Raw genomic sequence first — 26,895 nt, 5'->3', positions numbered from 1 at the left:
GTATTGAAACATCACATTATAATCCATAAATACATAAAATTATTACTTGTCAATTAAAAATAAAACTTTAAGAGTTTTGAAAAAGTTGTAAAGTAGAAATAAAATGTGTCTAAGATTCTCCTGCCTTTTTCTAAATTCCACTTTGTAACAAAGAATACTAAATCAGGTTTTGCTATATATTATCAAGAAAATTGAAGAAAAAATGTTAAGAGACCCCATCTTTGAAGTCCCTACTATGCCCTATGCCCTTGTCACATTTTGTCCCTAATCCTCAGAAAAAAATCCCTTCAAGGCAAGTATCAATAAAAAGTTTTTTAGATGAAAATATGAAGCTAAAATAACTTCAGTGGATCTCCCATGACTACATTTACAAGAAACATAGAATTCTTTTCCTTTTTACTCTACCAGGTTTTCATCTGCCAACATCAGATATTCCGGAGTTATATAAATTTTCCTTGCTATCCTTTAGAGAAGACAGTTCATATTGTTAGATACCTTTACACTATGGTGTCTGCGAATGTGTATTTGAAGTGAGCTTCAAATATTCTTAGAAAAATGATTGTGGGTAATAGTGGTTTTAGGTCATTCAACATCAGATTACTATTTGCACAAAGAGAAACACTGGATATAACATGAGGCTTTCAGTTGTTTGTGACACTTGTGAAAAGAAGAAGCTACATAGAAAAGGGGGTAAAAGGTATGGGATTTGTTCTCCAGCAATTCTGGGAATTCAACAATCTATCTTTCTTAGGCTGCTATGTTTTATTATATATACCATGTTTCAGTATCTTTATCTCAAATTGCATTCTATCCTAAAAATACATTTATTGAACATTAAGTATTTATTTGACACTGTTATAAGTGAGGCACTGTTTAATGAGCTGCAAAAATGGCGTGAATAATGCAAAGTTTTTGCCCTCATCCCTACATTCTGGTTGCAGGAGATAGTTAATAAACAAATAAACAAGTAAATAAAAATATCCTATTGGGACCAGTAGTTTGCAGAGTAAAAAAGGGGGTTTAAATAGAGAACTGCTCGGTGGTAACTTGACTGTGTGATCAGGGAAGATCTCTCAAAGGAGGTAACATTTCGATGGGACTGAATCACAAGAAGCCAGGAAAAAAGACTAAAAAGAGAAAGAAATAGCCAATGCAGTAGCTCTGTGACAGGCATATTTGAGGAACAGAAAGAAAGCCTGAGTAGTTAGAGAATAGTGAGTCAGAAGAACAGTGGTGGTGGCTATGGGGTCAATGGGATAGCTGGGGACCAGGTCACAGAGAGCTTTGTGAGCCACTGAGGGAAGTTAGATTTTATTGCACTGGAAGCCACTAAAGGTTTTTAAGCACAGGAGTGACATGGTCTGATTTATTTAAAAGATTACTCTGGCTGCTGTGTGAATAGATTATTGAAGACTGAGAGTGGAAGCAGAGACCAATTAGGAGGCTAATGTATAGTAGTCCAGGCAGGAAATATGGTGACTTGGTCTAGGATGATGTAGTTGAGACAGAGGTCTATAGACAGACAAGGACAAGTCATTTTGTCCACATCGTTCTCTGTTATCCATTCCAAATATAAAGCCACTTTACATTTGTACTTTTAGAGCTCTTAAAGATCTCTTTTGTGGTAATGACAATGCATTATTCCTTAGTTCAACATTTACACTCTTTTTACTAACTCATTTTTCTCTCATCCTTGATAATATAGATGTATACCAATTCTCCTAATTGATTTACCACATTGGTCCATAGTAAAATTGTGCTAGTATTTTGAAACAAATATGTTCCCATTCAGACTTCTAAGGTCTTACTAAAGGCTTCCAATATTATGCTCATTCAATCATCTTTAAAAGTATACAACTTGGCCAGAATTATTTGCTGGGCCATATTACTCAATTCCATTTCTCCGTTCCATCCATCTTCATTAAATTTCCTATGGTTTCACCACCACAGACTAGTTAGTATTTTTAGTAAAAAGCCTTTATTATGCAAACTGTGTTTTTTCTGGCATGAGATATAATAGAGTTCTATTTAAGTGAACATGAAATTTTTGTTTGTGCACTTGCAATACACATAAGCATGGTCCCTTGAGATAAAACTGTAGTGACCATTTCAGGTACAAATAAAATATAACCAAGTCATGTCATTCATGGATTTTTATGGTGACTTTAGTCAAAGAGACCTACATTAGCTCCTAATTACATTTTAATTAATTTGATTTCTAAGGACTAAATGGGATTTGTCACACTTGTTAATTCTTACTACGGTTGCTTCTGAAAAAAGTTTGAAGCTAATTTGAACTATTAGACTTTAAGCATCTCAGATTTTTTAAAAATTTAACCAGTCAAGCAAAAACCAATTAAAATCAAAATACTTGTCTGATATTATCTTATTGTTTATCAAATGAAATATAATTTCTAATCTGAAATTAGAAATAATGTGTTTTTTTATCTGAGATGGTAAAAGTTATAAAGCATCTAGCAATGATAAATAGTGAATACAAACGGAAAACAGATTTAATGCAAGTACTGTGCAGGGAATTTGTGTCTTATGCTTATTTTTAATTGTAAACTCTCTTAAAGTAAAAATCAATTGTCTTTTCCCCTAACTTCTGTATTTGACAATATTGAACGATATAGATTACATTTTCTAAAATGTAAAAAGTATTATTGTTGTACAATAATATGCTAGAAATGTAAACAGAGAATATGAATAAGGGTTTTATTAGCGCCATACCCACTTTTTTTGAGAAACAGTTGCATTAGTTCATTTTCACACTGTTCATAAAGACATACCCGAAACCAGGAACAAAAAGAGGCTTAATTGGACTTACAGTTTCACATGGCTGGGGAGGCCTCAGAATCATGACTGGAGCGGAAACGCACTTTTTTTTTTTTTCCTTTTAATGCGGATTCTCGCTCTGTCACCCGGGTTACAGTGCAGTGGCGCGATCTCGGCTCACTGCAACCTCCGCCTCCTGGGTTCAAGCGATTCTCCCACCTCAGCCTCCCAAGTAGCTGGAATTACAGGTGCCTGCCACCACGGCCGGCTAATTTTTGTATTTTTAGTAGAGACGGAGTTTCACCATATTGGTCAGGCTGGTGTCGAACTCCTGACCTCAAGTGATCCACCCACCTCGGCCTCCCAAAGTGCTGGGATTACAGACATAAGCCACCATGCCCAGCCCGAAAGCCACGTCTTACATGGTCATGGCAAGAGAAAAATGAGGGAGAAACACAAGCAGAATCCCCTGACAAACCCATCAGATCTCGCAAGACTTATTCACTATCACAAGAACAGCACGGAAAAGACCAGCCACCATGATTCAGTCACCTCCCGCTGGGTCCCTTCCACAACGTGGGAATTCTGGGAGATACAATTCAAGTTCAGATTTGGGTAGGGCCACAGTCAAACCATATCAGACTGTTATATTTTACTCAGCTTTAAGCACCTCAGCTTTTTATTTTGACTCCATGTATATCATATTTCACCCACATTCTCAAAAAATAAAAGTAAGAAGAAAGAGGAATATCTCTGGAGATATCAACATTCTGAGGATGTCAAGACCAAAATCTTGTCCCTGACCTCCATGACTGGATCTAGGGTGGAGAATTCATTCCAGTCAAAACCAGCCTGTATCTTATTAAATTTACAAAGTTGCTAGCATTTGCCGGTAGCCTCCCCAAATCTCTTTTTCCCCTACTCGGAAGACCCCCATTTTCTTTATTTTGCCTACCTTTAAAAGCCTTCTCTACCTTCTTCTAGCATTACCACATACATGATCCTGATGATCTAATCCAGGGAATTACTACCAAAACTATCGGCCCAGTCACTGAGAAAACCAAGTTCCAGAGGATGACTCCAATAAAATTGAATGCAAGGAACCCAGAGTTTCCAAGCAGAACACTGGACAGAAATAATCATAAAGCTAACACTTATTAAACAATTAGTGTGTGCCAAGAACTCTTTTAAGTGCTTCATATATATTAAATTACTTAATCTTTTCAATAGCCTTATGAAGATTAGGTACTATGTTTAATCTTGTTTTAAAGTAGCAAACTAATTAGTACAACCACTATGGAGAACAGTTTGGAGGTTCTCACTGCAGATATGTGCACTCCCATGTTTGCTGCAGCTCTGTTCACATTAGCCAAGATTTAGAAGCAACCTAAGTGTCCATCAACAGATGAATGGATAAAGAAAATGTGGTACTTATACACAATGGAGCACTATTCAGCCATAAAAGAGAATGAGATTTATGCCAGGCATGGTGGCTCACACCTGTAATCACAATACTTTGGAAGGCCAAAGCGGCCAGATCACTTGAGGCTGGGAGTTTGAGACCAGCCTGGCCAACATGGCAAAAACCCATCTCTAGTAAAAATACAAAAAAAAAAAAAAAAAAAGTTAGCCGGAGCTGGTGACACACACCTATAATCCCAGCTACTTCGGAGGCTGAGGCACAAGAATAGTCTGAACACAGGAGGTGGAGGTTGCAGTGAGCCAAGTTCATGCCACTGCATTCCAGCCTGGGTGGCAGATCAAGACTCTGTCTCAAAAAAAAAAAAAATCAGTAATTTGCAACAGCATGGAGATCATTACGTTAAGTGAAATAAGCCAAGCACAGAAAGACAAACATTACATATTCTCACTTATTTGTGGGAACTAAAAATCAAAGCTATTGAGCCCATGGAGCTAGAGGGTAAAAGGATGGTTACCAGAGGCTGGGAAGGATAGTGGAGGAGTGGGGAGGGAGGTGGGGATGATTAACGGGTACAGAAACACAATGAATGCATAAGGCCTAGTATTTGACAGCACAACAGGGTGACTATAGTCAATAACAATTTAGCTGTACACTTAAAAATAACTAAATGAGTATAACTGGATTGTTTGTAACGCAAAGGAAAAATACTTAAGAAAATGCACACCCCAGTTTCCATGATGTGATGATTACACATTGCATGCCTGTATCAAAACATCTCATGTACCCCATAAATATATACATCATGGACCCACAAAAATTAAAAATTAAAAAAATTAAAAATAAAGTAGGAAACTGAAGCATATAGGAGTTTTTTAAATGTGCGTTAACATTTCACATCTATTGTAACAAGTAATAGGGCCATGATTCAAACCCAGGAACATGGGCTTTAAAGCCTCTTGCTCTTACTCATATTGCCACACTGCCTCTTTGTTCGGTGGGACTTGCCCTTACTTTTCCTGACCCCACTTCACAGACATATTTGTGAACTGTCTGGGGATTCAGTCTCATGCAGTTATCCAAATCACCCTTATCAATTACCTTTAAAATAGTACCCCATACTTCAAAGTACTTCATCCTCAGAGATGCATTAGCTTTCCATGGCTACCATAAAAACTACCGCAAATATAGTACCTTAAAATAACACAAATTTATTGTCTCCTGTAATGCTGTAGAATTCAATGCTCTTACTATCAAAATTCCAACGTCATTTTTCACAGAAGTAGTAAAAAAAATCCCAAAATTTGTATGGAACCACAGAAGACATCAAATAGCCAAATCAACTTTGAGCATAAAGAACCAGACTGAAGCCTTCACACTACCTGACCTTGGGGTCTATTACAAAGCTATGGTAATCAAAACAGCATGCCACTGACATAAAGAGAGACACATAGACCAATGGAATAAGCTAGAGAACCCAGAAATAAATCCACATATTTACCGTCAATTGATTTTTGACAGAGGTACCAAAAACATGTAATGGATAAAGGACAATCTCTTCAAGCAGTGGTGTTGGGAAAACTGGATATCCAAAGCAGAAGAGTGAAATTGGACCCTTATCTCACCCCATAACAAAACCAACTTAAAAGGATTGGAAGCTTAACTGTAAGACTTGAAACTATGAAACTACTAGACGAAAATAGAAGAAATGCTCCACAACATTGATATGGGCAAAGATTTCTTGGATACATTCCCAAAATCACAGGCAACAAAAGTAAAAATAGACGAACAGGATTCTGCCCAACTAAATAGCTTCTTCACAGCAAAGGAAACAATTAACAGACTGAAGAAATAACCCATGGATTAGAAGAAAATATTTGCAAACCATACATCCGATAAAGGACTAATATCCAAAATATGTATGAAACTTAAAAAACTCAATAGCAAGAAAACAACCCAATCAAAAATGGGGAAATGACTTAATAGACATTTCTCAAAAGAAGCCCAAGGAATAGCCAACAGATGCATGAAAAATGCTCATTGTCACTAATAATCAGGGAAATGCAATTTAAACCACAGTGAGATCTCACCTCATACCTCTTAGAATGGCTATTATCAAAAAAAAGACAAAGCCAGATGTGGTAGCAAGCACCTGTAGTCCCAGCTACATAGGAGGAGGAGGTGAGGCAGGAGGATTGTTTGAGTCCAGGAATTTGAGTCCACCCTGGGCAACACAGTGAGACCCCCATCTCTTAAAAAAAAAAAAAAAGTACAATTTTAAATTTTAAAAAAGAAAAAAATATATAACAAGTGTTTGCAAAGGTGTGGAGTAAGAGGAATCCTTATGCAACAGTGGTGGGAATGTAAATTAATACAGACATTTTGGGAAAAAATATAGAGGAGGGTCTTCAAAAACTAAAATTAGAACCACCATATGATCCAACAATCTCACTTCTGGGGATATATCCAAATGAATCGAAATTAGCTTGTTAAAAGGATACCTGCAGTACATGTAGATTGCAGCATTGTTCACACTAGCTAAGATAAAAGAGCTACATAGGTGTCCAGCATCAGTTAAATGGATATACATAACAGAATACTATTCAGCCTCAAAAGGGAGGGAAATCCTGTCATTTGCAACAACATGGATGAACCTGGAAGACATTGTGCTAAGTGAAATAAGCCAGGCACAGAAGAACAAATACCACATTTCTCACCTATAAGTGGAATCTAAAAAAGTTAGACTTCTTCGGGTGCGGTGGCTCACACCTGTAATCCCAGCACTTTGGGAGGCCGAAGCTGATGGATCACGAGGTCAGGAGTTTGAGACCAGCCTGGCCAATATGGTGAAACCCTGTCTCTACTAAAAATACAAAAATTAGCCAGGCGTGGTGGTGCACCTGTAATCCCAGCTACTCAGGAGGCTGAGGCAGAAGAATCGCTTGAACCCGGGAGGTGGAGGTTGCAGTGAGCCGAGATCGCACCACTGCATTCCAGCTTGGGCAACGGAGGGAGACTCTGTCTCAAAAAAAAAAAAAGTTAGACTCATAGAAGTAGAGAGGAGAATGGTGATTATCAGAGGTTTCAGGAGAAGGCTGAACAGGAAAAGAAAGGGGAGAAGTTGACCAAAGGGTATAAAGTTTCAGTTAGACAGGAGGAATAAGCTTTAGTGATCTATTGCACAGAATGATGAGTTAAATAATAATGTCTATTTCAAAATTGTTAAAAGGATAGATTTTAAATATTTCCACCACAAAAAATAAGTGTGTGTGGTGATAAAATGTGTTAATTATTTTATCTGGTTTAATCATTTCACATTATAAACATATCAAAACATCAATTCAATATATTTGTACATTACAAATGTATTTGTACATCAGAAATTTGTACATCACAAACATATACAATTATTATTTGCCAATTGAATATCAAATTTTAAAAATATATCTTGTAATTCTGTAGGATAGAAGTCCAACACAGTTTTACTGGGCTTTAGGGGGCTCTGGGGGAAAAATTCATTGCTTCCTGAGCCCTTCCTCCATCTTCAAAACCAGTAGCAGTGGTGGAGTCCTTCTCACATTGCATTTCTCTGACCTCTGCCTTCATTACAATGCTCTTTTCTGTCCCCCTCTTTCATTTGTGTTGTTGTCTTGGTGCTTGTAAAACTGTTTAATTTATTTCTACTGATTTACATTTGATGTTTATTGTATATGAAAGTGACACTTTTTCATTGCAAAATTTTTAGACAGTAGAGAAGTATAAAGAATAAATTAACCTTTCAGCTATGATCTCACTTCATTTTAGTACATGATGTTTTTTCTCCAGACATGTAATTTCTATATATGTATGTTTATATGTATGTGTTTATATATATATATGCTTATTTTCACTCATATTTTACATACTAAATTATAGCCTGATTTTTAAAAATTAAACAATATGGTTAACATTAGTAGACTTAGGTCTATAGTTTAAATATCTGTGTAAAGTCTTACTGTCTAGGTATACAATAATCAATCTCTTATGAATGGACATTAAGGTCATTAACATTTTTATATCTTGTTGGATTTGATTTGCTAACTTTTGTTGAGGATTTTTAAATTTATTTTCATGAGAGATATTGGTGTGTAGTTAGGTTTTTTTTCCTTCTAGTGTCTTCGTCTGGCTTTGGTATTAATGTAATGCTGGCCATATAGAATGAGTTAGGAAGTATTCCCTCTGCTTCTGTCTGATATGCTGAAAGCAATTATAGACAATTGGTATAACTTATTTCTTAAATTTTGGTAGAATTCTCCAGTGAACCTATCAGGGTATGGTGCTTCCTGCTTTGGAATGTTACTAATTATTGATTCAATTTCTTTTATAAATATAGACTTATTCAAATTGTCCATTTCTTCTTATGTGAGTTTTGGCAGATTGTGTCTTTCAAGGAATTGGTCCATTTTATCTCGGTTATCAAAATGGTGGATATAAAGTTATTCATAGTATTTTGTTTAATATCCTTTTAATGTCCATGGTATTTGTAGTGATGTGACTGCTTTCATTTCTAATATTGGTAATAATTTGTGTCCTCTCTTCCTTTTTGTTAGCACGGCTAGAAGTTTATTGATTTTATCAGTCTTTTTATTTTATTTTTTTTGAGATAGGGGGTCTTGCTATGTTGCCTAGGCTGAACTTAAATTCCTGGACTCACACAATCCTTCCATCTCAGTCTCCTGAGTAGCTGGGACTACATGCATGCACCACAGTGCTTGGTTTTTATTGATCATTTTAAAGAATCAGCTTTTGATTTCATTGATTTTCTCTATTAATTTCCTATTTTCAATTTCATTGATTTCTTCCACATTAATTTTTATTAATGAAAAATTAATCTGCATTAATTTTTATTATTTGTTTTCTTCTGCTTACTTTAGATTTAATTTGCCCTTTTTCTAGTTTCCTAGGGAAGAGGTATAGATGATTCATTTTTTTGTTCCCACAACTTATCAAAACATTTTTATTTTTTATTTTTACTTGGTTCAAAATATTCTTTAAATTTCTCTTGTGATTTTTTTCCTTTGACACATCCCTCTTCCACTTTTAATTGCATTGGGTTGAACTAAATAATCCAAGATAATTTTCCTATTTTAACATAGGCTGATTAGCAACCTTAATTTCATTTACAACCTTAATTTCCCTTTGTCATGTAATCTAACATATTTATAGGTTCTGGAGATTAGGATGTGGACTTAACATTTAGTGGATGAGGAGGCACTATTCTTCTACCACAATGGCTCTTTTAAGAGTTAGTAAGGCAATTTGATCAACCAGATTCACACTAATATGGAAAAGAAGCTTTTGTTAAAAATAAATTGTTAATCAGTTAAATTATAAATCATGACTGAGGGCAATATTAACATTTGTTGCAGCTGGTTCTTCCCAACAGGTATGTCAGTGGCCTACATGTTGAATGCCCAGTGCTTTCTCTCAGGCTGACTCCTGCCCTGGATAGGTGAAAAGATCCAAGACTTACCCAAACTCACCTGTTCTGAGTCCCATTCCTTCAGGACATGTAGTTATATTATCATATCATTCATTAAGAACTCAGCCTCTAGGCCAGGCACGGTGGCTCACACCTGTAATCCCAGCACTTTGGGAGGCCAAGGTGGACAGATCACCTGAAGTCAGGAGTTTGAGACCAGACTGGCTCACATGGGGAAACCCCATCTCTACTACAAATACAAAAATTAGCTGGGGTTGGTGGCACACGCCTATAGTCCCAGCTACTCAGGAGGCTGAGGCAGGAGAATCGCTTGAGCCCGGGAAGCAAAGATTTACTTCATCTCAAAAAAAAAAAAGAACTCAGTCTAGATCTCTGGTCACTGTATAGCTAAATGACCTTTAGGAAGTTATTCAATCTAAGATTTCAGTAAAATGGTCTGTTGTGGAGATTAAATATGAAAAAAAAGTGAAACTCTTAACAAAATGTGTGACACTTAGTGAGCACTCCATAAATTTTCATTAGTCATAGGAGTAGTAGTCGGAGTGGTGATGTTGTAATAGTTAAAATGTTAACGCTCATGTGTTGTTATATAATATCTCAGTGTCTCCTGAGGAAACACAATGGCTTTATGCACGGTGTTCAAACCACTCAGTAGACCCCAGGGGAGGTTGGGCACATCTCTCTAAAGCACGGCAGCTGGAGAGTGTTGACGTAAAGTAAACAGAACAATTTTGTTAAAATCTGTTTTCAATATGGTGCTTGGCATTCACTGAAATAAAAATATCTGCAGCTTAGAGAACAAAGATGTAAAAATCACTGTTCTTTCTGAAAGAAATGACCCCCTAATCGTGGAAGAGTGGCAGGTATGGGGGGAAGTGTCTGGCAAGACTGCTCCCCAAAATCTGACCATAGAGGCAATTGCCTATTCTGTTCCACGTGGTGTCAGGCTGACCTTATGAAGAAAGACAGATTTAATGTCTGCGTCAGAGAAGGAATATTGGTGCTTCCAGCCCAGCAGAGGGAGGTTTTGCTGGCTTCCACCTCAACAAAAGCACTACAAAAAGCCCTAAGAGTCATAACATAAATGTTGGTTATTCTTTGCCTTCATGAGGAAAAATAGAATCATCTGGAAATGGAAGAGAGAAATGTTTTACATTTGAAATGTTTCCAAACTGGTGTTCTTTATTTCATTTTAGGGAACAACTGTGGCTTTTCCATCTTCATTTGATAATTACTTCCTCTGCAAACATCAAACGAATTTTTTCATATGTGGAAGATGGTGCATGAATGATAGCACCCAAAATAATCCTTGCTGTTCTCACATACCATATGCTCTTTTGATATTTTTAGCATATTGTAGTTGACAAATGAATACTAATCACTGATTTCTCTTCACTCTTTTTCCCTTTCAGGCCCTTGAGGGAAAGCTACTTGATCAAACATCCGATAGTCACAAATTTGAAATCGTGCTTCAGAATCCCAGCACATAGTAAAAGACAACACAGATAATTATACCTGTCAAGAAGCTGTGAACACATGGTGTATAAATTCTTTACCAAGGCAACTCGACACCTTCTTTCTCTGGGCTTGAACCGCCACTGCTCACGTGGGCTTTACATACATTGACCTTCCATTCACGGCAGTGGAAATTTTCAGTGTGCAGAGGGAGAGGTTTTCTAGTCTGCAAACTGAAACAGTGTAAGAAGAATAAAGTCTGTGACTTTTAAATAAATCACCAGGGCCAAGATTGAGTGAATCTTGGGTCCATAGCTTTTCCAGATATTAGCAAACCCCTCATTAGGCTATAATTCAAACTGCATCAGTTCAAAGGGTGTTGCCACATAACAGAAACCTACACATTGCCCCTTACCCTGACCTGCTCCACAATCCATAGTGCTGAATTGTCTGAATTGGAATTCCAGTTAATTGCAAGTTCAACCTCTGTTTTCCTCTTGAAAATCGCAAGGTATCATAGTATATTTATATTTTCTTCAGGTTCTAGAAGCAGTCGGATTTTTATTTTGTTTCCACGAATTTTATTATGCATTAATAGAATGGACCAATTTTAGCTCAACTTTCAGTTTGTTAGAAGCAAGGGTAGGAACTCTAGCACTGTAGTTTTTGATCTAATTATTGCTTGTATCTATTATTATTAATTCCAACAGAATATAATGTATATTTATTCTACAAAATATATATTATCAGAGTGCATTCGTTACAACTTAGGTTCTTTTCTTACCAAGTGTTAAGAATCTAGTAAGAGAATACTAGCAAAGGACCTAGCCCCGTGAACAGATTCTCATATGTTATATACATAACCCCACTCTCAATATTTTTTGTTGAGTTTTATACTTTTTGATTGATAAACATTGAAGAAATCTAAACTCTACTGACACTGATGTGCTGTCATGGAAGCCTGTTTCGTGTTTTAAAACTTAGCAAAACTAAATTATATGTGCGTATATATTCAAATATTTATGTCACACAAAGTTTAGGTCAATTTCCCCAAATATAAACTGGATATTTTTGGCACTCTAACATAAACAAATATTATTTCTCTTATAATTGGGCAGATGGAAACCAGTGATATCAATATTGTGAATGGCAGATGCTGCTTCCTCTATAGAGAAAAAAAAAATAAAACCACCTACTTTGTTAATATATTCCCATAGGTAGATAGACAGTGAGATACCATCTTTCAGAAAATATCATTCACTAGAAAATAATCTGTTAGAACTACCTTTACAGGTCATAATTTTTGGTTTCTGGTAAATCTAGGCACCTAAGTCTGATCTTTATGAAATAAATAGGAAGCAATAATTATTTGGGCATTTGAATACCTTAAGCACAGAAATGTATCTGAGAAAAGGATAATTGCTTAGTTGAAGTATTCAAAATAGATCAGGAAACCAGAGGCAAGTATTTGAATATTCCTTATTCTCAAATACAGAAATTGATTCCCCAAGATACAATACAACTGGACACTTCAGATAATCCCCCAAAATAGAAATGTATGAAGCTCAGTTTAGACTGTCTTCTTGCAAATAAAACAAAACCAATCAAAACTACCCAGCACATTTTATTATGCCCTGTTGGGTGATAGTATTGTCAATACCAGGTTTTCCCTGCTCTTCACAATGCATCCCTCACCAGAGGAAAAACAGCAAGGAATCTAGGACGTTTGCTAATTTCGACAATGCCCCGCTGTGGTAACAGATTCCCATCCTTGAATACATATCATTTTTTACTAGAGACAACGGGGGTGGTGGGGTGGGGTCAGTGAGGACCCTGAATGTTATGTAAAATAGATTTACAAAATAGACAAGCATGATAAAAGGGAATGAATGGAGACGATGTATTATTCAGTTTGAAAGAGATAGTTCACATTTTTATAAGAAAAATTTAATAAAACATATATTTTAGTTATCATTTAACAAAGATATATTAAAGCTATTCAGGCAATGCCACAGGATTCTCATAAAGGGAAATCATTGAACCCTTGCCATGAGAAAATGGTCATTTCAACACATTTCAATACATTGTATAAATTTGGAGCTTAAGGTGAGTGAGTATGTTTTCACTTAGTCATAAGTGTTTGTTCAATATTAAAGTTATCATATGGTTTCACATCAATACAAATATTGTCACAGTGTTACAGAAACAACTATCAAGTGGTAAGATAGCTTACATTTGTGTTTTCTAGAAGCCTTTGTATTTACGCTTCATTTGCTTAATGCTAAGTGTTGATAAAGGTATGCCAGATTGTTTGTCAAAGTAAAGAGGCAATCCATCACACCTAGGACTTCTAAGGACGGATTATACTTCAGAGTGGTCTCATATACAAATGACCATTTTCCTTCAGTAAAATCTTATTGGTTGAAATGTAAACCTTTTCCTAAAGCTTTAATCAGAAGTAGCGATCACTAAGACTTAAGCCACTTGTGGTTCTCCTAAGTTTCACTGAAACCAGAAGAAGAGGGAAAAAATTACCACAACTTGTGTTATACTAATTATCTTCATTATTAATGATCATATTAGAGCCACTGACATGTCCCAGATTATATTAAACTAAAAACCTGCATTGCTCTGACATGAAGCTCAATTCAATGTAATAAACAAATTAGGTATTAAAAGTCAAAAATAAAAAAAAAACTGCTACGATATCACCAGAAATCCTGGTGAAATTTAATTTTTTCCCTTTTTTAGGTCAGTGGTCCGTGGGATAGATTTTTCTAAACTTTTTCCTGCTATGATTTTGAAGACAAATACATGGAGTATAGTTCAGTAAAAGAGAGCTTTCAAGCCTTTTCACTGGAGCATTTGCATTTTGATTCTGTTGTCATTTGAAACAGAACATCTGCAGGGAGATAATGAGCTTAAGTTACAATTGACTTTGGAAAGAATAACAGACTTGTGTTTCCTCAATCATGTAGTCAATAGGGAATTCTCCAGTTATGTGAACAATCACAATCTTTTAAGACAATACGTAGATCTAAATGCAAAATCTAGCATGCATAGGCTTTTTAAGGATTTTAGGCTGTCTCCAAAGAACTTGGCTCGAGATGGATTACACAATTTACAAATGCAGTTTTCAACTGTGACATCAAACTGATCTTATCTCATTTCCTGTTACTCAACTGTGCCTGTAGGACTCCAAGAGGTGAAATATTTTGTCTACATTATTTTAAACATCTATAGATATGTGTGGATGTGTGAATAATGCCAGAATTTCTCATCTTTTAGCTAGTTTGTTTTTATCATACAGACACAGCCTGTTCATAAGACCAGCTTTAGACAACATAGAACTCAATGCTCTGAAGATTCAGGGAGGCCAACACGGAAAAGATCTTCCAAAATACGGGGTGACCTGACCCATCTCATCCCTCTCTAGCTGGAAACCTCTATAGAGAAAAGGCTGTGACTGCCTTGACCTCTGTCTGGCACAACGTAGGTACTCAGTATTTGTTGGATGAATAAATGACTGAATTAATGAATAGACAAAAAAAATGGATTTTACCTTCTGAAAATCTCACAGATTTTACCAGCTTATATTATACTGATTGTCACTATGATTTCTAAATTTCATGGTTGGAACCATAACTGAGTCTTTATAAAAACTTTTTAGATGTATGAATTTGGAATTTCATTAATTAAAGACTTCAAAGATTTGAGGACATTTGAACAGTGGATAAGGAATAATGTTTGGGGATACAGAGTTTTTACAATGAGTTGAACCCAACCTTTCTAGTTCTTTATATAAGCTTTCTGAATTTTCTGGCAGGAATGATTCAAACATAAAGCCCCATTTTTAAATTTTATAAAAGATGTTGTCATTTTTATATAAAAAGATCATTACGCATATTATCCCTTTGATATTTATTAACAACCGTTCTCTAAGAAATTCATAATAATTGGAGACACCATCCCTAAATCTCTTCCTACTTTCAAAAGATCACTTATCCTTTCATATTTGATTCCTAGAATATACTAAGCTGAAGTTTAATCACACACTTATTCAGATGTTTCCATGTGTTTATTCATTTAACAAATATGTATTGTGTACCTAGTGCATGCTAGGTTCTGGAAATGCAACAGCAAACAAAACAGACACAATCCCTTGTGGAGTTTACTGTGAGAAACTCTCCCACATTTACCCTAGCAATAACTAGAGAGTTTACTGTCCACTGGGTCCTCTTCACACCTGATAGAGAAAATAAAATTCCTCATCCCATGGAAATCATGAAATACTCCCTGCACGGATTTATGTGAGCTTGCTTTTATAAAAACACTGCTCAAAAATGCTGCTTAGTTTATCTATAAACCACAGTTATACCCCAGTGAGGTAGGTAAGTAATTTATTCATAACTAACATTTATGCAGCTCTATTTTCTAGCTACTGTGCTGAGTGCTTTTATGGACTATCTCATTAAATCCCTTCAACAACTCTATTCAGTAGGTTCCATTTTATAGATAAAAAAACTGAAGCACAGATATATTATGTGACTTGTCCAAGGCCACACAGCTAGCAGGTGGAACCGGGATTTGAACCCATGCAGTCTGACACAAGAGCTCATGTGTCTAATCATTATCTGTGGTTTGGGGGGACACCATTACACTGAAATGAATGAGTCACTAAGTGAGTCACTGTATATAAAATACTTGGAAATTGTAAAGTAATATACAAAAGATATTAACAAAGTATTATTCATGGTAAACAAATCACATCAGTAGCAAATAACAGGGTGAGAACTCAATCTTATGTTATAGTTCTTAAGAAGAATATGTGAAGCCAGGAACATGGTTAAAGGTACAGATCAGAAAATTTCTGACATGTGATAAATATTTCAGTGACTTTTCAGATTTATTTCTTGTTAGCCACTGTGTCTATTTGGTGCTACAAAAACTGAAAGAAACAAAATCCCTGATATAAGGGCTTATAACAAATACACAGTTTGGAGATGAACTAAGGATATTTTACATTTATGGGGAAGGATTGGACAATAGTATCATTTTCTCACCACTTGCATGTACATCATGTCTTTCCAATTGTTTTCATTATTTTTCTGAAAAAGCTGCAAAATTGTGCAGTGGTTCAACCTGACCAAAGTGGTATTATGCTGCTGGGAAGTAAAAGTATTAGACACCAAACTGGAAGTATTGTTTTCATTATCAAATGACTTTAAGTTCTTTTAAAGCATGGATGTAAAAGAATTTTTACATACTGAAGACACCTGAATATTGGGATGCTAAATTTTCTTGGGTTTCTCCATTCCTGACCACACAGTGGTATCATTCTATTGAGGGCTTAGATTCTGTAAAGGAAAAGACAATTTTTTTTTTCTTTTTCTTTTTTTTTTTTTTTTTTTTTTAGTCTCAAACTCAATATAGAACACTTCTGTGACCAAATGTAAAGGTTTCCCCACCCACCCCCGCCCCAACAATTTTCCAAGCAGGTACCAACTGGATATCCTATAATTCAATTCAATTCTGAAACTATTTACTTGAAGATGGTGAAGATTCCACAGATTGAGGGCTCAGTCTCACAACACTTAGCTTACTTAAGATGCCAATTGCAAGTAGTAGGTTGTCACCTGTCCTTTGACTGGCTGGAGACTGAGGTTCCCACAAGCCCTTCCTTGGGTTCAGCTGGGACAGCTCAGAAAACTGAGGAAAACACCTACTTAGTTTATTGGCTTATTATAAAAGATATCATAAAGGGAATTTTTACCCCATTCAAATGATATGGTCATATAGTTACCAGGAACCTATATTCAGGAATGCTTATTAGTGTCCTTTCCATCCTTTAATGAACCTCCTTGAAGAAGCAAGATTCTAGGATTTTGCTTGCTTGTGAAGTTTTCAGAAACTGCATCAGAATTAAGCAATTAACTGTGGAAATGACTTAAGATAGGCATAAGGACAAAATCCACAAGGAAATTTGGTTATTTCTGTAGTCTACAATAATTTAACATATTAACCGTAGTTATGAGTGATAGTCTATACCCAGACATATCAGAATTTTAAGAATGCCATACAATTTTGGAACATATATTAATAACATATTTATGAAATACAACTCAAAGAAGGTTAAACATCATTTCTTATTTGATAAGGCTTCCCATGTAATTTAACACATCAAATAATTCTATTTCTCTCGCCTTTGGATGCTGCAGGGACCTTCTCTAGCATCCTAACTTTAGGGGTCAAAAAAAAAAAGACTTAATTATGAAGATGAAATTTGATTTTAGGAAACCTGTCAAATATGTGTTTTAAAACACTTAACCAAAATAGAATCACAGGTCACTGTAAAATAATGATCATTCATGTAGCCGAAATAGTAATTTAAAGATTTTCAAAAAAGCAAAAACTTTTATACTTTGAAAGAAGACCCAGTTTTCCAGACAATCAAAATACCTGAGAGATACAGCATGAGATGGAATATGTCTCTCTCTCTCATCACTGTTTCTTATTTTTTGCTTTTTACTCAAAAGGGGAACAAAAACATTTTACTGACATGTTAACACTACATTAAATTTTTGTTCAAAATAGAAAACTAAATTTTACTTTTGGATTAGTATATTATCAACACTAAAGCTAATTGTAATAAAACCTTTTAAATCTATCAGATCTGTCATCTTTTAGCCACACAAGATTTTCATACACCCTTTTTGTTTTACATTTTCTTGCTCTTCCAAACTCCCTATATTCATTTAGTTTTACCTATTTTGTATTCAATTTGAAATTTTTAAGAAACTTCTACACTAGACAAAATTATTTTTATGTCAACATACATTTTTATGCCTTTACAACTTTCCTCACCAAAAGCATATCTTGCTTTTGTTTATACATTCTGTATAAATAATTGTTTTTTTCATATCTAGTAGTTTTAATTACATATATTAACTACAATTTTAACTCTCAGTAACCTAATTTCTAGTGAAAATATTAGGAAGAGAGGGGCAGTTCCAACATGGCCGAATAGGAACAGCTCCAGTCTACAGCTCCCAGCATGAGCAATGCAGAAGACGGGTGATTTCTGCATTTCCAACTGAGGCACCAGGTTCATCTCACTGGGACCTGTCAGAGAGTGGGTGCAGGACAGTGGGTGCAGCCCACCGAGTGTGAGCCAAAGCTGGGTGAGGCATCACCTCACCATGGAAGCCTAAGGGGTCAGGGAATTCCCTTTCCTAGCCAAGGGAAGCCGTGACAGACGGCACATGGAAAATCAGGTCACTCCCACCCTAATACTGTGCTTTTCCAACAGTCTTAGCAAACGACACACCAGGAGATTATATCCCGTGCCTGGCTTGGAGGGTCCCACGCCCACAGAGCCTCGCTCACTGCTAGCACAACAGTCTTGAGAACTGCAAGGTGGCAGCGAGGCTGGAGGAGGGACACCCGCCATTGCTGAGGCTTGAGTAGTTGAACAAAGGGGCCGGGAAGCTTGAACTGGGTGGAACCCACCACAGCTCAAGGAGGCCTGCCTGCTTCTGTAGACTCCACTTCTGGCGGGGAGGGCATAGCTGAATAAAAGGCAGCAGAAACCTCTGCAGACTTAAATGTCCCTGTCTGACAGCTTTGAAGAGAGTAGTGGTTCTCTCAGCATGGAATTTGAGATCTGAGAATGGACAGACTGCCTCCTCAAGTGGGTCCCTGACCCCCAAGTAGCCTAACTGGGAGGCACCCCCCAGTAGGGGCAGACTGACACCTCACATGGCCAGGTACCCCTCTGAGACAAAGCTTCCAGAGGAATGATCAGGCAGCAACACTTGCTGTTCAGCAATATTCACTGTTCTGCAGCCTCCGCTGCTGATACCCAGGCAAACAGTGTCTGGAGTGGACCTCCAGCAAAGTCCAACAGACCTGCAGCTGAGGGTCCTGACTGTTAGAAGGAAAACTAACAAACAGAAAGGACATCCACACCAAAACCCCATCTGTACATCACCATCATTAAAGACCAAAGGCAGATAAAACCACAAAGATGGTGAAAAAACAGAGCAGAAAAGCTGAAAATTCTAAAAATCAGAGTGCCTCTCCCCCTTCAAAGGAACACAGCTCCTCACCAGCAATGGAACAAAGCTGGAAGGAGAATGACTTTGACAAGTTGAGAGAAGAAGGCTTCAGATGATCAAACATCTCTGAGCTAATGGAGGAAGTTTGAACCCATCGCAAAGAAGCTAAAAACCTTGAAAAAAGATTAGATGAATGGCTAACTAGAATAACCAGTGTAGAGAAGTCCTTAAATGACCTGATGGAACTGAAAACCATGGCACGAGAACTACGTGATGAATGCACAGGCTTCAGTAGCCGATTCAATCAACTGGAAGAAAAGCTATCAGTGATTGAAGATCGAATGAATGAAATGAAGTGAGAAGAGAAGTTTAGAGAAAAAAGAGTAAAAAGAAACAAAAATATTAGGAAGAAATTTTGAACTGATTTATATCAGTATTTATAGATAAAAACAAGTTTATAATTTTTAGACAGACATTTTCCTAAATTATTGTTAACAGATCTAAGTATATTTAGCTTTTCTATACCACATAAAAATAATATGTCAAGGTATATGGACTTAAACTCATGCCTGATAACTAATATTTCAGGATTTTACCTTGTTTAAAAATGACTCAGGCATTTTATGACTATTAATTTAACAAAAGTCAACTTTAAAATTTCAAATTCCTGAAAATAATTTTGAAACTATGGCATAAATACCCTACCTAATGTCTTTCCCAGTCACCCTGGGTTCCAAATAGACATGTGGCACCCAAGAGGACTATGAAAAGCAGGGCCTGAGTCCTGTATTTATATACCAGGTATTGAGGTCAGGGTAAAAGACACAGGGAGAAAATGCTTGGAGGATGGAACCCCTCACAGAATAGCCAGGAGGCAAAGCTGAGACAAGGAAGAAGGGTCCATATTGGGCCTGCCTCTGTCTTGTAGCTGCTGGTCTAGGTACTGAGAACATGTTGCCATGCCTCACCGTGGCCACCTACCCAGACTCTCAAATCCAGAGGTTCAACCAAAAACAAACTTACAGTCAAATCAAGCAAGTATTGAATTATATTTAACTGATAATTTTGAAGCCATTCCTATTTTACCAACAATTTTTAAAACTAGCTTTTTTTCCCAAAATATTATCACATACACATAATGTATATGGACATACAAACACAGACAGAAGCAGATCTTACAGATTTTATAAAGGATTCTCATTTGCCAAACTCTAAGTGGATTTCCCCCCTTCAGCCTATCAATCTTCCAATTACCTGTTTCATTGTTCTAAGCAATTGTTAAGTAGGCAACAAATTGGTATGTCTAAAGGCACACTTCTTACGTGAAACAAGATTTGTATTTCAAAAGCACAGAGCTAAAACTTTAGGCCTACATATTGTATCATTTGCTCAAACCAAGGAAAAACTGGTGTAAGTAAAAGTTCAGTTAAGTCAAGATGTGAGAAAAGCACCTTAAACAAAGGTGTGACTTGTCATACCTAAAACAATGTTTAAGAGTTTCTAATGTACATAGACAGAGCTCTTACAAATGGAGATTTCCTTTATAGATGTAAATTGCTTTTACAAACATCTTTCAAGACAGCTGGTTAAGTGCCAGGTAGGTGTATTTTAGTTTGATAGATGGTCTTTTTAATTTAGCTACTCTTTCTTAGCTAAAATTACGGAGTTCAGGGTGGAGTACATTAAGGAATAGGACAAAGAAAGCATTCTCTATACCTGAACTCAGTATGGATAGATCTGAAAAAGAAGCAAACCTACTTTACTGAGTATCTTCCTTTTGTAAAGACTTTATCTAGGATAGCTTTCTTTTCACCTTTGGGATGGAATAGTAACTGCATTAGTCAGGGTTCTCCAGAGGGACAGAACTCATAGAATACGTGTGTGTGTGTGTGTGTGTGTCTGTGTGTATGAGTGTGTATGAGAGTTTATTAAGTATTAATTCACATGATTACAAGGCCCACAATAGGCCACCTGAGGAGCAAGGAAAGCCAGTTTGAGTCCCCAAAACTGAAGAACTTGTAGTCCAATGTTCAAGGGCAGGAAGGGTCCAGCATGGGAGAAAGATGTAGGCTGGGAGGCTAGGCCAGTCTAGTCTTTTCACTTTTTTTTGTTTGTTTGTTTGTTTGTTGTTTTTTTGTTTCTGCCTGCATTATATTCTAGTCATTCTGGCAGCTGATTAAATGGTGCCCACCCAGATTAAGGGTGGGTCTGCCTTTCCCAGCTCACTAACTCAAATGTTAATTTTCTTTGGCAACACCCTCACAGACATACCCAGGATCAATCCAATCAAGTATTAACCATCTCAGTATTAACCATCACAGTAACTAAGCCAAAATGTTAGCAGTTTCCATTTTTCTTATCAATTAGTTGTTTTAGCTTTTTATTTGCCTTTAAGCAAAAGTCTTTTTTTGTTTTTTTTTTTTTTTTTTTTTTTTTTAAATCCTCCATGGATGAGACTAATTAGGGGGCCCTCACTTTCAAATGCACTTCTTAAAGTGCAATGTTGTTCACTTGGAATGTTCCACTCTAATTTTAAACTCTCTTTAGTAAGATTTTGACATTTCTATAACCATTTGCTGCTTCTGGGGCCTAATACTTTTCACGTGTAAATGTAGGCATAGCTAGAAGGTAGACTATTCAGATCTTAAGAAATTAAGGATCCCATTTTTACTCTGAATCTTGGCTTTGACTCTCAGATCTCCTTGATCAATTTAACCAATAATTTTTCCATACCCAAATGCCCAGGAAAAATAAACAAAATCTCTGTCAATTTATGAAAGCTGAAGTTTGCATCACCTGTAGTATAACCATTTAATCCTAGTTTCTCTCTGACCCAGTCAGACACCTAAGGCCTCTAACTAGATCCAATTCAATTAATTAAAAGAGCTAATCTGATTCTGGGCCCAGCCCAATTTATATTGCAACTTCCAACCCAGTTTGGATCAGAAATTTACTCAAACTCAGAAAGCCTCAAAACACAAATCTGTGGGGCTTCAGAATTCAAGGGAGAACTAACCAATAATCCCCAGTTTCTACAAGAAAACAGTGGACACAATGGCCCCAGCAGGTACCTTGCTTGGTCACTCAGTGCTCCTGGGGGTCACTGGAAGCTTTTCTTTGGATCCCACTTCTGACACCATCTGTAAAAAGAAAAAATCCTTAGACAAATCAAATTTGATAGAGTTTAATTGAACAAAGACTGTTTCAGGAATTGAGCAGCCTCCCAAGCAAAAGTAGGCTTAGAGAGACTCCAGCACAACTGTGTGATAGAAGGAGATTTAGGGGCAGAACAAGGAAAAGACATGCAGAAAATGGAAGTGAGGTGCAGGAACAGCCAGATTGTATACAGCTCAGCATTTACCCTATTTGAACATGGTTTTAATAGATGGAACTTGATGATTGCCGTAAGAGTAGGTTACAGTGTGTTTACATGTCGATTTAGGTTAGGTTACAGTTCACTGTGTATGCAGAAATCTTTAGGCTGAATTTTAAATATATAAGGAGGCAGCTTTAGGCTACACTTAACAACTAGCACAGCTCTGTGGTACAAGATATCTACCATGACTACATCAGATTATGACCCACCAATTTCAAAGTATTTGCTTAGAATGTGGGGTGTGTGTGTGTGTGTGTGTGTGTGTGTGTGTATGATGAGGGGATGAGGGACTGGGCAAAGTTCAGTGATAAGCTAACATGCTAACTAACATTAGGGAGTAGTATGGTTTGAAATGTGTTATTTCTCTACTAAATGGCACTGCTTTTTTAGCCTTATTAATCTTGCAGTCCAAATTGACCACTATCTATTCCTGGAAACTGTCCTAAACTTTCTTTCTTCTTAGATTTTGATTATTCCTGAAACAGCTCTTTGATTCCTCAGAAAAAAATCCCCAACATAAAAGGCCCATTTCAAATAGCTTCTCTTCTAAGAAGATTTTTCTAATTTTTTTCAAACCTGACGTTATCTATTCCATCATCAAACCCCACTTGTGATATTTGTTATTTGTAACCCCTCTTTAGCATTTTTCTTAGCTTGTCTTGTAGTGGACACATTTGTGTCTTTGTCAGTCATTTTAATTTCTTCCGTAGTAATTACCTACCAAGTGGGTGCTTAATGTTACTTAAAAGGAATTTTCTTTCACCTATCAACTTTATAGAATGGCTGCTGGATTATTTTGGGTCTATCTCAGTTCTCTATAGCTCACTTACAAAGTTCATCTGGGTTGAGAACTCAATACCACACACTTTTAAAAAAGAAAAGAGCCTTAATTATTATTATTATTATTATTTTACAAAGAGGAGATAAAGAATGTAAAGATAAAAGTGGTCATCCTTATCTCTTATTCCCTGGTTGTTCTGATCTTATTCTTATCCTCAGGATGAATGTAGAGGTTAATGTAAATATTAACCATATTAATATTAAATACTCAATCCCCCCACCAAATGACTTTACTATAGATACATATTTGGTTGCTTATTCCATGGGAGAATTCCATGGTGTAAAGTGAGTTTTAAATTAGCAAGGTGGGCACAATAATACTACTTCCATATGCCTAAGTCTGTATTAATGGTCCTGCCTATTGCCACTGCCCATCACAACACAAGCCCCACTTACACTACATTAGTTCTCCTCTGTCCCTAAGTCATCATATTAGGGACAGGAGATTGTGAGACTAATTACTGTTGTCTCAGCTACAGCCTATCAAGGAAGATAAAAAGTGATCATCGAAATCAAAACATTTCTTCAGCTTTAGCCCACATTGCGTTCATCTATGTTGCTAACACAAAGTTTTATCTGAGTTTTAACCTTTATATACCATACATATTCAACAACTAACTTAAACATTATATTAATTTGCTCCTTCTCCTACCTCCCCCACACCAAGGATAGAAAACATAATATCTTGAAGGAAAATTCTCATACATGAGAACTAATATCTAATTTTTTCATCCTTTAAGTTATAGTGATTACAATCACAAATTCAAGAACTATCCCACACAAACAACATAATTCCGAAGAGTTTAATTGCTACCTGTCCCAGAAATCTTTTCTTCCTGTGAGTTTTTGTTTATTAGCTGTATTTTTGTACATAATAGGGTTGTAAGAGTGAGAGGCTGACTGGCTACTACAGAGAAGGGGACCCATAGAAGGTCTAGACCTGGATTTTTGTAACACAACAATACAGCGTCTAGTTCTCAGCTTTGCAGATCCAGCTTTTCTGATTTTTTTTTTTTTTTTCTGGGAAACCCAAAGAGACAGTCTCATTTAGCACTAGGTTTTTCAGAATAATTATTACTAGCACCCCTTTTGCTCTCAGAAGTGTCCCAATATAGACAACACATTATGTGGTCAACATATCTATAGGTGATCTAGCACTGGAGAATCGTTCATATTAGCCTGCCTCAGTTCATAAGATGCTTAGGATTCTTTTCTTTTTGCAGTTAACCAAAACACAACTCACTTGAGCTTGACAAGAAAAAAAAAAAAAAAGAAGAGAGAATCAATTACTTCCAAAGCAGGACAGATCCAGGTCTCAGTATCTCAGTGTTGACAGAATTCTCACCTCTTCCTACCCCTCTGTCTTCCTCGGTGCTGCTTGTCTCTCCTCTTTTTGATCGTAGCTCTTGTTCTCTCCCACTGCAGTCATTTTCTCTCCTTTGGATGTTCCTCTCCTAGTCTCTATTCCATTTTTACAGTTCTTCATCTAAAAGAAAAACCAGGCCGGGCGTGGTGGCTCAAGTCTGTAATCCCAGCACTTTGGGAGGCCGAGACGGGCGGATCACGAGGTCAGGAGATCGAGACCATCCTGGCTAACACGGTGAAACCCCGTCTCTACTAAAAAATACAAAAAACTAGCCGGGCGAGGTGGCGGGCGCCTGTAGTCCCAGCTACTCGGGAGGCTGAGGCAGGAGAATGGCGTAAACCCGGGAGGCGGAGCTTGCAGTGAGCTGAGATCCGGCCACTGCACTCCAGCCCGGGCAACAGAGCGAGACTCCGTCTCAAAAAAAAAAAAAAAAAACCAGACTCTTTCCCTCAGACTATCTTACAGGTAGTCTCTGAATGACTTGGGTCTGGTGCTCACTTCTTAAGGAGATTATTACAGGAAACGGTAGCATGACTGGCCAGGTCTGGGATATATCCTTGTACCTCCTGGATGTCCACTTACTAGCTGTAGGAAAAGCAAGATGAGTAGGACACTAACACCTCTAATAGAAAACAAGTTAAGAAAAAAACTAAAAAGGGACACAAATATCAAAATGGGGTTCAATTATAGGGGAGATAACGCATCACTTGAGGAAATTAGAAAAATCTTGGAGATGCCAATTGAAATAGATGCTAAAAGTTGAGTGAGATTTGACAGTAGGAAAGGAGTCTGAAATAGCACTGAGATAGACATTGGCAAGAGGAAGATTGCTCTCCAAAAGTTTGGCTTAAAATAAGAATCATTTATTTTGTTATTCATCCTGAAAGTCACAAAATTAGGCTGAGATCAGCTGGGCTGTTCTGGGCTTGACTGGCTGGGCTTCCCCATGTGATTGTAATCAATTACCCATCAGCTGAGCAGCTCTGTTTCTGGGGTTGGCTGACTTCCAATTGAAGTGACTCAGCTTTCTTCCCCATGGTCTATTACCCTCAGTAGGCTAGTTTGGGCTTGTTCTCATAATAGAGGAAAAAATCTCAAGAGAGACCGAAAGTCCGCAAGACCTTCTGAGAGTTAAGCTCAGACTGGTAAAATATCATTTCTATCACATTTTATTGGCTAAACCAAGTCACAAGTCCAGCCCAGAGTCAGCAATTGGGGGGGAAGTCTCTACCTCTTGATCATTGTAAAAGGTATTTATACACAGAAGAACAGGAAATTGGGCCACTTTTGCAATCTACAGCAGTATTTTACTGAAATAAGATAATTAGAAAAGTATTTTAGGTAGACAAAGCTATACTTAACAGCTAACATTTATCGAGTTGTTGTATTTTTTTTCTCTAATTTTATTTTTATCCTGACCTTTATCTTTTGTCAGAATACTTCTTTATTTTGTCTTACAGCTTAATGCTAAAGTGTCTGACCCATGACCAGGTGTTCTTCTCACAGGAAACTTGTTTATACTGGCAGATGCCCTTGTGACTCTCAGACCTGTGAATAGTTTATTCCTAGCAAGATAGCCACTCTGTAGGAGAGCCCTGACTGGAAAAAAAGTTAGGTTCGGGTGTTTTGGCCATGTGAGATGCAGAAGAGGCACCACAACAAAACACATGGTATATTAGTCCGTTTTCACACTGCTAATAAAGACATACCCGAGACTGGGTAATTTATACAGGATAGATGTTTAATGGACTCACAGTTCCACATGGATGGGAGCCCTCACAATCATGGAGGAAGGCAAGGAGGAACAAGTCATACCTTACATGGATGGCAGCAGGCAAAGAGAGAGCTTGTGCAGGGAAACTCCCCTTTTTAAAAACCATCAGATCTCATAAGACTTACTCACTATCATGAGAACAGCACAGGAAAGATCCACCCCCAAGATTCAATTACCTCCCACTGGGTCCCTCCCACCACATGTGGGAATTGTAGGAGCTACAAGTCAAGATGAAATTTGAATAGGGACAGAGCCAAACCATATCACATGGAATAATAGAAGCAGTTTTGTTACTTACATATACCCTAGAGAGAAGAAAGCAGCACACTTTTCAGGACCAACAGGAA

At 37.0% G+C, this 26,895-nt stretch overlaps 1 protein-coding gene across 1 annotated transcript in view; it reads left to right on the top strand.

Annotated features, from left to right (window-relative positions):
* LIN7A (lin-7 homolog A, crumbs cell polarity complex component) overlaps positions 1-16,328 on the top strand; it is a 149,757-nt gene extending 133,429 nt beyond the window's left edge. The window contains exon 6 of the mRNA XM_009181272.4: positions 11,093-16,328. The gene's annotated coding sequence lies outside the window, so the exon portion shown is untranslated. The remainder of the gene's footprint in view (positions 1-11,092) is intronic.
* The last annotated feature ends 10,567 nt before the right edge of the window (positions 16,329-26,895 follow it).

Source organism: Papio anubis, chromosome 9 (genome assembly GCF_008728515.1).
Source record: "Papio anubis isolate 15944 chromosome 9, Panubis1.0, whole genome shotgun sequence".
Taxonomy (NCBI): domain Eukaryota; kingdom Metazoa; phylum Chordata; class Mammalia; order Primates; family Cercopithecidae; genus Papio; species Papio anubis.
Note: the sequence above shows the minus strand (reverse complement) of the source record. Positions and strands in the feature narration are given on the sequence as shown.